Source organism: Dreissena polymorpha, chromosome 8 (genome assembly GCF_020536995.1).
Source record: "Dreissena polymorpha isolate Duluth1 chromosome 8, UMN_Dpol_1.0, whole genome shotgun sequence".
Lineage (NCBI taxonomy): Eukaryota > Metazoa > Mollusca > Bivalvia > Myida > Dreissenidae > Dreissena > Dreissena polymorpha.
In genome coordinates this window covers 67126480-67138492 of record NC_068362.1, presented here as the reverse complement: position 1 = coordinate 67138492, position 12013 = coordinate 67126480, and the positions used below count along the sequence as shown (strand labels likewise).

Genomic DNA, 12013 nt, shown 5'->3' with positions numbered 1-12013 from the left:
AAATACATCAATTATGCGACAATGGCCCTCTTGTTTAATGACATGACCATTAACGTATGAATTATTCATTTCAAATCAACATTATCATGCCCCCTTTAGAGAAGACGGGGTATATAGTTTTTACTGGATGTCCTTCGTTAGTCCGTTGATCGGTCTGTCTGTTTGTAGTTCAGTTTGTTTCCAATTAATTACTCGTCAACAAATTGACCTATGGGCTTGATACTACACATATGCATTGACCTTGGACAGTAGATGATCCTTATTGAAATTGGGGTCACCAGGTCAAAGATCAAGGTCAATGTCACAATAAGTGTGAAAATCATTTCTGATCAATAACTCGTCAACGAATTGACCAATTGGCTTAATACTTCACATGTGCATTGGCCTTGGACAGTAGATGACCCATAGTTATAATACTATAATACCAGTATACTCAACCCATTTACTGTAACAATGATTTAACAGCAGTGCATTATTCTTTGTCAACTCAAAACTTATTTAAGTGGCTAAGTCACACTTATATGATAAGATTTACTCTCATGGTCAGTTTTGTTGCATACAATCCTGTGTCAAGGCCCTGTTTGGGGTGGGGGCATTTGCCTCTGATCGCGGAGCTCTTGTTTACTTTGACTGCGTTTGTGAAGCAATAAAGTTAAACGATTAATTTGGACCTGCATTCGTACATCGATCAGTTGTGAATACTAAGAAAAAAGGTTTTTATGTGGTAGAACTTGACAAAGTCAATAGCTGATAGTGAGTCTTTTGTTATGAACTCGAAGCAAGTGGTGTACAACTAACTCACTTCCAGTTTGAACCAAAATGTGGACACAATCACAAACAGACAATAAGGAAGGCAATCAATGACAGCACATTGACCCACAAATTTAGTAGGTTTATCAAGTAAAACGATGTTAGTGATAACGGGCAAGGATTCTCTTATTTTTGAATAAGTGTCTACTGTAACTTCAAGTATGAGTGCGAGAGATACAATTTTATTTTCATAATCATACTTTTGAAAACTTGTATGAAAGCACATTGTGATTCGATAGGCTTTTTTGACAATCAGAGTTATAATATTATATCTGTTCATGTTCATTCGTGGTGTATTTTTTTGAACTTTGAACAACAACAAGCACAGATTAAAAAGGGCCAGGATAGTAACTTCTTAAAATTTTGCTAATCTATTTAGAGTTATTTTTGGTCTTACTGTAACACAGAATATTTTAAAGCAATATCAAGTAAAATTTGTTTGCCAAAATATATAAAATTTCAAAACATCTTCAATTTTGTTGTGTATACTTACCTAGAGGGGTTAGATTAGGAAACCCAACTGGAGCAGGGCGCAGTAGCCTGATATCTCACTCTAGATGTATGTCAACAGTTATTAATAAAGTAGTAAGGAATTGTATTGTTTTTGATCATACATCAAATATTGTATTTCTGGTTAAAATTTCAGAGTGTCTATCCATTTGGTATGGATGAGTTTTTTTATGTTAGAATAAAACAATAATTCACTGGCAGTTTGAGAAATACTCTTAATACAAGAATTGCCATCATTATACCTGTACCGCATATTTTATAAGAGCCACTAACAGTGTTCAATAGAAACGAGACACACTATCTTGCAATCTCTGTATTGTACAAAGTCATTATTATTTGCATATGTACGTTTATATGTTTATGCAGTAAAATGTTATATTCCTCTTCATAAATATTTATATATAATGGACATTTCTATATAATTGCAGCAATTTTTGGAGTTCCGATGGATATATGCACAGAACAGTATGTACAGGCAGTGTGGTTGTACAGCAAATTAGGAGCTGACTCTTCACTGAGGGAGATACACTTTGTTGATATTGTCCCAGAAGTCGTAATGAAAATTCAGACAAGGTTTGATGAATTTGTAAAGAAAGGGGAGCTTTCAAAAGCAGATAAGTTCGGAACGTCCTCTCTGCGGTATCACAACAAACCTTGTGATTTGGGTTTTCAAACGGAAACAAAAGCCCCTTCTGTAAGCAGATATGGTTTTATTTTTAAATTCTTTGTGATAATTGCATAACAAATATTGAGAGAAAAATGCTGTCCACATTTGCCACATGTCAAGTCAAAACTTGGCATGTTTGTATTTTGTATTGTTGCACACATTGCCTCTTTATAAACAGAATTATTATAATTTGTTTTTGAACATGTAAGTTAACTACTACAACATTTTTCTGAAGTTCGAATTACTTACTATTAGCCAGTTCAGTGAGGATTTAATTTGAATAGTCATATATGCTGACTTTTTTGACATGGGATTATACAATAGTTTCATGCTCAACCAATCTCAGAAAAAGAAGTACAGAATGAAAAGATTGTAGAGCTTGTGGTTTTTATAAACCTGGTTTCAGAGAAGTTTTAAAGTCTGGTAATTAAATTTGGTTAAGTGTTAAAAAGCTTGTTTGTCATATAAAACTTTATCTTTCGAACAGAAAGGTTAATGAATCTTGGCATATAGCTAGTGTGGTTTCATTTTAGGGGGGGGGGGGTCTTGATTGGCACTACAAAAGTCTGTATTTTTTTCTCCGTGTATACAAAAGTGAACACACTTTGGTGTTCAACCCCAAAATTGAGTTGACTTTAGAGCACTACAGTGCTGACTGTTTACACAATAGTTGACAACTGTAATACCTTAAGGGCTTTTTAAAAGAACAGACAAGACATTTTTTATTGGCATATTTGACATAGATTTCAGAACAAGAATTGAAAGACCAAGGACAATGTGCTATCTGTATGGATGACTTTACTAATCCCAAGAAACTTGTCTGTGGTCACATAATCTGTACTGATTGCATAAGCCAACAATTTGCTGTCAAACAAGTGTGCCCCAACTGTGGGAAAATCTGTGGAATAATAACAGGTAATGTATATGCGTTTCTCTATTTTTGAGAAATATTAGCCCTGAGTTTATGATATTTGAAGCTCCAGTCCACAAAAACACTTATCACATTATTATTAGAAAATTGATTTTGATCAATATTGTACCAACCAAAAAGCATAAAAAACGCATTGAAATCAGTCGAATCGTGAATATTTTGTAAGTCTTACTTGCATAGTTTCTATGCACTTAATAGCATATATAGCTTTTGGAGTAAGAAAAGTAAGAACACTAGTGTACATTAAGCATATCATTCATTCAAACCAAGCGCTTTTGAAATTTAACATTGTTAAAACTATTAAAACTAGAAATGGCGCGGCAGAGGCCAACGCATATCCCCACGCTGCATGTTTTACCCAGGTGCGCCCCAGGGTTGGTAATGGGGCCAGGCATAGGTGCAATTGACCGTATTGTCATAAGTGATGTTCAGTATCAATTTGAAGTAAATCAGTGTAGAAATGAAGAAGTTAATGTAAAATAACCTAAAAATATGATTGAAAATCTCTGACCTGGCCCCACCCCAATCCCCATTACTTTTGACCCAGGGGTCAGATCAAAATTCCAAATAGTGCACTGTCTCACATATGCTCAAAGCTACCATGTGTGTAAGTTTCAAGGTTCTCTTGCTTATAGTGTAGGAAAAAATAGTGGTCACAACGGACAGACGGCGGGGATAACCACATACCCGTAATAGATTTCCAAATCTATACGCAAACCCTAAGTTCAAGGTCAAGGTCATAGGGGTCAAAAATTGTATGCCCATGGAAAGGTCTTGTCCAGATACCAAATATGAAAGCAATATCTGAAGGGACACAGATATTATGAGCTTTTTTGAATCACTGTCATAGATTTTGAAACCTGAATGCGGACCCCAAGTTCAAAAATTGCATGCGCATTGGAGGGTGTTGTCCGGATACACATGCGAACCAAATATGAAAGCAATATCTGAATGAACACAGTAGGTATAAGCCTTTTTTGAATCGCAGTCGAAGATTTCGAAACCTGAACACTGACCTCAAGGTCATGGTCACAGGGGTCAAAACATTTATGCGCATGGAAAGGTGTTGTCAAGATACACATGCATACCAAATATGAAGGCAATATCTGAAGGGACACAGTAGTTATAACCCTTTTTCGAATCGCGGTTGCAGATTTCGAAACCTGAATGCTGACCTGGAGATCAAGTCAAGGTCACAGGGGTCAAAATTGTATGCGCATGGAAAGGTGTTCACTAGATACACATGCATACCGAATATGAAAGCAATATCTAAAGGGACACAGTAGTGATGAGTTTTTTTTCGAATCGAGGTCTCAGATTTCGAAACCTGAACGCTGACCTCAAGCACAAGGACACGGTGGTTAAAAAGTGTATGCGCATGGAAAGGTGTTGTCTAGATACACATGCATACCAAATATGAAAGCAATATCTGAAGGGACACAGTAGTTATAACCCTTTTTCGAATCGCGGTCGCAAGAAAATCTCTGACCCGGACCCACCCTAACCCCAAAAACTTTTGACCCAGGGGTCAGATCGAAATTCTGTCACTGTCACCGTCGCACATATGCTCATAGCTACTATGTGTGTTAGTTTCAAGGTTCTTGGCTCATAGTGTAGGAGGAGATAATGGCAAGAAGGGACGGACAGACATACTGCGGAGATAACCACATAATCCCCACTTTTCCTCTGAAAAGAGTGGGGATAACAAATGAGATGGTTTTTACTAAAATTGTTTCCTGTTATAAGGACTGATGCAACTCAAAGCGTGCATTAAATTATTTTCTGTTGACAGGGGCTTTAACATAGCGTCTTTCTGAAACAGTTTATATTTTTAAGTTTTAGCATTTATATAATGAAAGTTGTTTGAATACATTGCAGGTGATCAGCCACCAGGAACAATGCGCATATCTCGTGACTGGGTGTCCTGTGTTGGCTTTGAAGGTGTTGGACGCATTTGTATAAGCTATCATTTGATGGAGGAAAGCAGACGGTCTGTTAACACTTCATCCTGAAACATATTTTAAGAATAAAAAAAACCTGCATGCTTTTGGTTCACATACACACAGGTTTACCCTAGAAGGCATGCTGTATAGATATTCATTAAATTTGAGTGCACTTGTTTATAAGTAGGACGCATGAAATGAAATGCCAAATGGATGCTTAGACATATCGTAAGAAATCCATATAAGTGAAGAAAGAAATAAGACTCAAATAGCAACAACTTTTCCAGATTTATGAAGCATAAACAAAATAAATGCCTGAAACCATCTGCTGAGGCCATACCAGTGAAATGCATAATAAGCTATAGTGTGCACAGGGTTAGCTTTTTGACTATCTTTTTGTTTTTCATCCATCTGTATAAGTTAAGCATTGATACAACATCTCTAAAACCGTTTTATGATTACTCGAAACTTAACTGGAATGATCCTTCCTTGACCCTTTTTCAAAGTTCTTTAAAATGTTCTGATGCACTGCATACGTTGGTAACCTGAGCTAAAGAAAGCTGAAATTGAAATGTCTGAGATCGGATGGGTATGTGATTTAAGATTTGATGTGCAAAATTGTAAAGCTGTAGTCTACTAAGTTTATTCAAATAATGCCATACTATAAAAACTGGCCGCAGCCTAGGGCTCAAACGATTAACATAGAGTTATATGGAACTATTTTTTTAGGATGAGAATTTTTATATTTGAGTATCATGCTTAAGTAGTCCTCGTCTAAACATGTTAGTCATTGTTACTGAGATCACAACTTGACACAGCTAATCGGGCCATGGATAAATATAGACTTTTATATGAAATCACTGAAGAAAATCATGCTGCTGGTGTCAAAATTGCCAATGCTGCAAGAGCCTAGTGGTGTATGTATCCATATACCACAACTCCCAAAGCTTTGATATATTTGTGTAACATAATGTTAAAAGCCACACACCTTGAAATGAAATACATGTTAATTTATACATATAGATGCAATTTGAAAGTGTGCAAAATTGTCATTAAATCTTTACCCCAGTTAGCAAGTTTTTTTTTAGCTCACCTGATTGCTCAGGTGAGCTTTTGTGATTGGTCTTTGTTCGTCGTCCGTCCGTCGTCCACATTTGGTTCGTAAACACTCTAGAGGCCACATTTCTTGTCCGATCTTCATGAAACTTGGTCAGAAGATTTGTCCCAATAATATCTCGATCGAGTTTGAAACTGGGTCATGCTGGGTCAAAAACTAGGTCACTAGGTCAAAATAAAGAAAAACCTTGTAAACACTGTTGAAGTCACATGTCATGCCCAATCTTCATGTAACTTTGTCAAAATGTTTGTGGTAATGATATGTTGGTTGAGTTCAAAAGTGGTTCCGGTCCGTTGAAAAACATGGCCGACAGTGGGCGGGGCTGTTTTCCTTATTTGGCTATAGAGAAACCTTGTAAACACTCTAGAGGCCACATTTCTTGTCCGATCTTCATGAAACTTGGTCAGAAGATTTGTCCCAATGATACCTCGATCGAGTTCAAAACTGGGTCATGCTGGGTCAAAAACTAGGTCACTAGGTTAAAAAAAAGAAAAACCTTGTAAACATTGTAGAAGTCACATGTCATGCCCAATCTTCATGTAACTTTGTCAAAATGTTTATCTTAATGATATGTTGGTTGAGTTTAAAAGTGGTTCCGTCCGTGAAAAAACATGGCCGCCAGTTGGCGGGGCAGTTTTCTTTTTTTGGCTCTAGAGAAACCTTGTAAACACTCTAGAGCCCGTATTTCTTGTCCGATCTTCATGAAACTTGGTCAGAAGATATGTCCCAATGATACCTCGATCGAGTTTAAAAGTGGGTCATGCTGGGTCAAAAACTAGGTCACTAGGTCAAAAAAAAGAAAAACCTTGTAAACACTGTAGAAGTCACATTTCATGCCCAATCTTCATGTAACTTTGTCAAAATGTTTGTGGTAATGATATGTTGGTCGAGTTCAAAAAGGTCAGCAAACTAGGGCCACCTTGGCCCTCTTGATTTAAATTTGAAACCGAAAGTAGGATTTTTATATGTATTCGTCCATTTCGACAAATGCAATTATTTTAAGTTTTAAAGTGAAAAAAAGACATATTTTTACGTTGTAAGCACCAGATACATTCTTATTGGCATAGATAAAGTTAAATCAATAGCCTAGTTAGCATTAATTCATGATTTTTTATGCTCCCAGATCGAATGATCAGGGGTATATTGTTTTTGGCCTGTCTGTCTGTCATTCTGTCTGTCTCTCATTCTGTCCCAAAACTTAAACCTTGGTTAAAGTCAAGGTTAAAGTTTTGCAATAATTTTTGCAATATTGAAGATAGCAACTTGATATTTGGCATGCATGTGTATCTCATCGAGCTGCACATTTTGAGTGGTGAAAGGTCAAGGTCATCTCTTAAGGTCAAAGGTCAAATATATGACTTCAAAGCCGCGTAATTGGGGGCATTGTGATTCTGACAAACACATCTATTGTTTTTATTTAAAACCAATATTAGGATTTCTATACGTTTCGTCCATTTTTTTTAAGCACACAAAAGGCGGATTTTTACCTTGTAACCACCAGATATATTCTAATTGGCATAGAAAAAATTTCATCTATAGACTAGTAAGCAAGTAATTTATTTTTAAACGGTACCGCTTTTAAAACCGAAAGAAGGATTTCTAGACGAATACATCCATTTCAACAAATGCGATTATTTTAAAGTTTTAGAGCGCACAAAAGACAGATTTCTACCTTGTAACCACCAGATTTATTCTAATTGTCATAGATAAAATATGTTTCTTATTTATACTTAAATTTACTTTCATTTCAAGGTGTGTGACTTTAATATTTTATTTCATGTGATAATATGTTAAAAAGCAACCTTTGAAAACCAAACAGCTCTCAGCTTTGATATGCAATCAGATTGGGTTTTCTCTTCAAAGATTGTTCAAATAGGGCTCCTTGGTTCAAAAGTGGGCCACACTTTATAACACAGGTGCGACCTAGTGCCTTCTTGACTCTCTTGTATGTTAATCTTTTATACAGGCAAATCATACAGCTCCGGGTAAGTGGTACAAAGGAATAGACAGGCGTGCATTTCTTCCTGACAATAAGGAGGGTGAAGATGTGTGCAGAATGTTGAAAGTTGCATTTCAAAGAAAGCTCATCTTCACCATTGGAAGTTCGCGAACAACTGGAGAAGAAGGTGTGATCACATGGAATGACATCCATCACAAGACAGATCCCAGACCACAATCTCAGTATGTACAGTTACAAAATTCAAATACCATTAAGACAATACATGTACATATATTATCTCTGCACAAATTTAAGTCTGTATACCAGGCATGTTTCTGTTCTCTAAGGCCAGATGATTTTCATCACTGAAACATTTTATACATTTATATTGAATACTTTCCCAGTTATTTCTCTGAAACTTCTCTAGCCTTAGCACCATGATTCTTTGCGTGAAGATTCATAACACCGATAAAGTCTGCATACAATTAGGGCGTATGGATTTAAATATTTGTCTTAGAATATGGTAATTTATATTTTAAGGTGCTTGACATTCATTTTTGTATAGTGTTTAACTCACCTTATAAAAAAGTGGTAAAGGTTAGCAATAGTTGTTCAGGGTTGTGTGACATTCATCATGCGGTATAAAGTTTCTCCTTTCACCACTCTAGAGGCCTAATCTTTGGTCTCATCTTGGATCTGGATCAACTGTTTATCTATAGGTAGGGCAATGTTGAATCTGGATCACCTGATTAAGATGTTGGTCATATAAGCAAACCTTTTTACCTCTCTAAAAACACATTTATTATTCAATTTCAGTCAGATTGTTAATATTTTCATAAGTGAGGCCAAGTTTGAATATAGGAATAGAGAGTCCAAAAACTAGGTCACTATGTCAGTTCTTACAAATACTGTATCTTTAGTTTAACTGCCACATTTATGAGTTTATTAAGGTGAACAAGATCAGAATGTTTATCTTGAAAATATCAAGGGCGCTATGATTGAAACTTGAGGTCACCAGAAAATGTTGTGTTTTTTTGAATTGGCATACCTTGAACTCATGTAAGGCGAAGCACTTAATATCCAGTAGTGCACTATTTGTTTTATTTGCCTGCCCAATCTGTTTGTCAGCAGCTTTTGTTTAGATTTAAAAAACAAAACAACGTACCTTTATAATTATGATTAATAAAAAATGTGTGTGTTTAAGTGCTTTGTCTGATAATTAGTTTATAATAATTTTGAAATAGTGGATCTAGCTTTTCTTTAGCCTGATCTGATCAAAAAGATTTACTTGGAGTGATATAACCCCCTTTAAGCTCAATGTGCTCATGGTGAGCTTTTGTGATCGCCTTCTGTTCGTCCTCTGTGGTGTGGTGTGCGTCTTCAACATTTGCTTTGTTAATATTCTAAAGGCCACCTTTATTTTCTGATCTTCATGAAAGTTGGTAAGAAGATTTGTTCTAATGATATCTTGGATGAGTTTGAAAATGGTTTTGGTCTGTTTAAAAACATGGCCCAAAGGGGGCAGGGCATATTTCCTATAAAGGCTTTAGAAAACCTTGTGAATACTATAGAAGTCACAATTATTGTCCAATCTTCATGAACCTTAGTCAGAACATTTGTTCTTATTATGTCTTGGATGAGTTTGAAAATTGTTCTGGTCTTTTGAAAAACATGGCTGCTAGGGGTTGGGGCATTTTTATTAGCTCATCTATTTTTTGAAGAAAAATTATGAGCTATTGTCATCACCTTGGTGTCGGCGTCGGCGTTGGCGTCGGCGTCCGGTAAAATTTTGCGTTTAGGTCCACTTTTCTCAGAAAGTATCAATGCTATTGCATTCAAACTTGGTACACTTACTAACTATCATGAGGGGACTGGGCAGGCAAAGTTAGATAACTATGGCGTGCATTTTGACAGAATTATAAGCCCTTTTTATACTTAGAAAATGGCGTGCATTTTGACAGAATTATAAGCCCTTTTTATACTTAGAAAATTGAAAATTTTGGTTAAGTTTTGTGTTTAGGTCCATTTTATTCCTTAAGTATCAAAGCTATTGCTTTCATACTTGCAACACTTACTAACTATCATAAGGGGACTGTGCAGGCAAAGTTATGTAACTCTGACTGGCATTTTGACAGAATTATGTGCCCTTTTTATACTTAGAAAATTGAAAATTTGGTTAAGTTTTGTGTTTAGGTCCACTTTATTCCTACAGTATCAAAGCTATTGCTTTCATACTTGCAACACTTATTAACTATCATAAGGGGACTGTGCAGGCAAAGTTATGTAACTCTGACTGGCATTTGGACGGAATTATGGGCCCTTTATACTTAGAAAATTGAAAATTTGGTTAAGTTTTGTGTTTTGGTCCACTTTACCCCTAAAGTATCATAGATATTGCTTTCATACATGGAACACTTGCAAACTATCAAAAGGGTACAGTAAAAGGACAAGTTGCATAACTCTGGTTGTCATTTTTACAGAATTATGGCCCTTTTTTGACTTAGTAACTTTGAATATATGGTTAAATTTTGTGTTTCGATCCATTTTACTTCTAAAGTATTAAGGCTATTGCTTTCAAACTTAAAAAACTTTCATGCTATCATGAGGTTACTGTACCTGGCAAGTTGAATTTTACCTTGACCTTTGAATGACCTTGACTCTCAAGGTCAAATTATTAAATTTTGCTAAAATTGCCATAACTTTTTTATTTATGATTAGATTTGATTGATACATTGTCAAAACTACTCCTACCTGACATACCACAATAGACTCCACCCAAACCATCCCCCGTGCCCTCCCCCCTCCCTTCCCCCCGAATTTTTTTAAGATCATCTCACAAATGACCACCACACCCTCACACTATACCCACCCCACCCCCCAATTTTTTTTTTGAAACGGTTAAAAAACACAAATATTTATTTTTATTATTTTATTTTTGAAATACCGTCCAACCATCGCACCCAACAATCCCCTACCCCCCCCCCCCGAAAAAAAATTGCATATTTTTTTCGCATTTTTTGATGCGATAATGTAATCAATGTCCACACCCCCACACTATACACCCCTCTTCACTCCACCCCTCCCTCCTTTGTGATTGAAATTGAGAGTCCCTCCACCTTTAAAAAGAAAATAGATTTAGCGGTCTGCACCCGCAAGGCGGTGCTCTTGTTTATTAAGCTATTGTAAAACAATGTGAACACCAATAATATTTTATATTAGTCTCATTTAAAGTCCAATATTTATGAAAATTGGTCAGAATGTTTTTTCCAATGAAAGCTGAGTTGAAAAATTGTTATGGTTCATTGCATATACAGCTGCCAGGGGCGGGGTATTTTCCCATATATGGATAAAGTCAAAACTTGTTAGCACCCTAGAAGTAACATTTTTGGTCCAATCTTCATGAAACTTGTTCAGAACATTTGTTCTAATTATTTCTGGTTTAAGTTCAATGATGGTTCTAATCCGTTAAAAAAACAATGCTGCCAGGGGGCTGGTCATTTTTCCTTCTATTGCTATAGTTAAACCTTGTTAACTCTCTAGGAGTCATATTTTTGGTACTATTTATCGTCCAATCTTTCTGACTGCCTTCCGTCACTTTTTTGTTACAATTTCTCATAGCACCTTCAATACTTTACCGGTCTCTTTCATAATTGGCATGTAGGTACCTTGCATGGACCTCTACCTTTTGATGAGGTTTGAGGTCACTGGGGTCAAGGTCACTGAGGCTAATAATAGATTTTTCCGTCACACTTTTGTAACATTTTCTCATTCCACCTTCAATACTTAACCGATCTCTTTCATATTTGGCATGTAGATACCTTGCATGGACCTGTACCTTTTGATGAGGTTTGAGGTCACTGGGGTCAAGGTCACAGAGGCTTATAATAGGTTTTTATGTTACACTTTTGTTACTGTTTCTCATAGCACCTTCAATTCTTTACCGATCTCTTTCATATCTTGCATGGACCTCTACCTTTTGATGAAGTTTGAGGTCACTGGGGTGCAAGGTTAAGGTCACCGAGGCAAATAATAGATTTTCTGCCATGCTTTTGTTACTTTACCGATCTCTTTCATATTTGGCATGCAGGTACCTTCC

The 12013-nt window shown here is 36.2% G+C and overlaps 1 protein-coding gene across 3 annotated transcripts in view; it reads left to right on the top strand.

The window, feature by feature from the left end:
* LOC127841517 (uncharacterized) overlaps positions 1–12013 on the top strand; it is an 84568-nt gene that overhangs the window by 61562 nt on the left and 10993 nt on the right. For all 3 annotated transcript variants that reach the window (XM_052370395.1, XM_052370394.1, XM_052370396.1), the window contains exons 15-18: positions 1749–2014; positions 2731–2902; positions 4797–4908; positions 7945–8159. The gene's annotated coding sequence lies outside the window, so the exon portion shown is untranslated. The remainder of the gene's footprint in view (positions 1–1748; positions 2015–2730; positions 2903–4796; positions 4909–7944; positions 8160–12013) is intronic.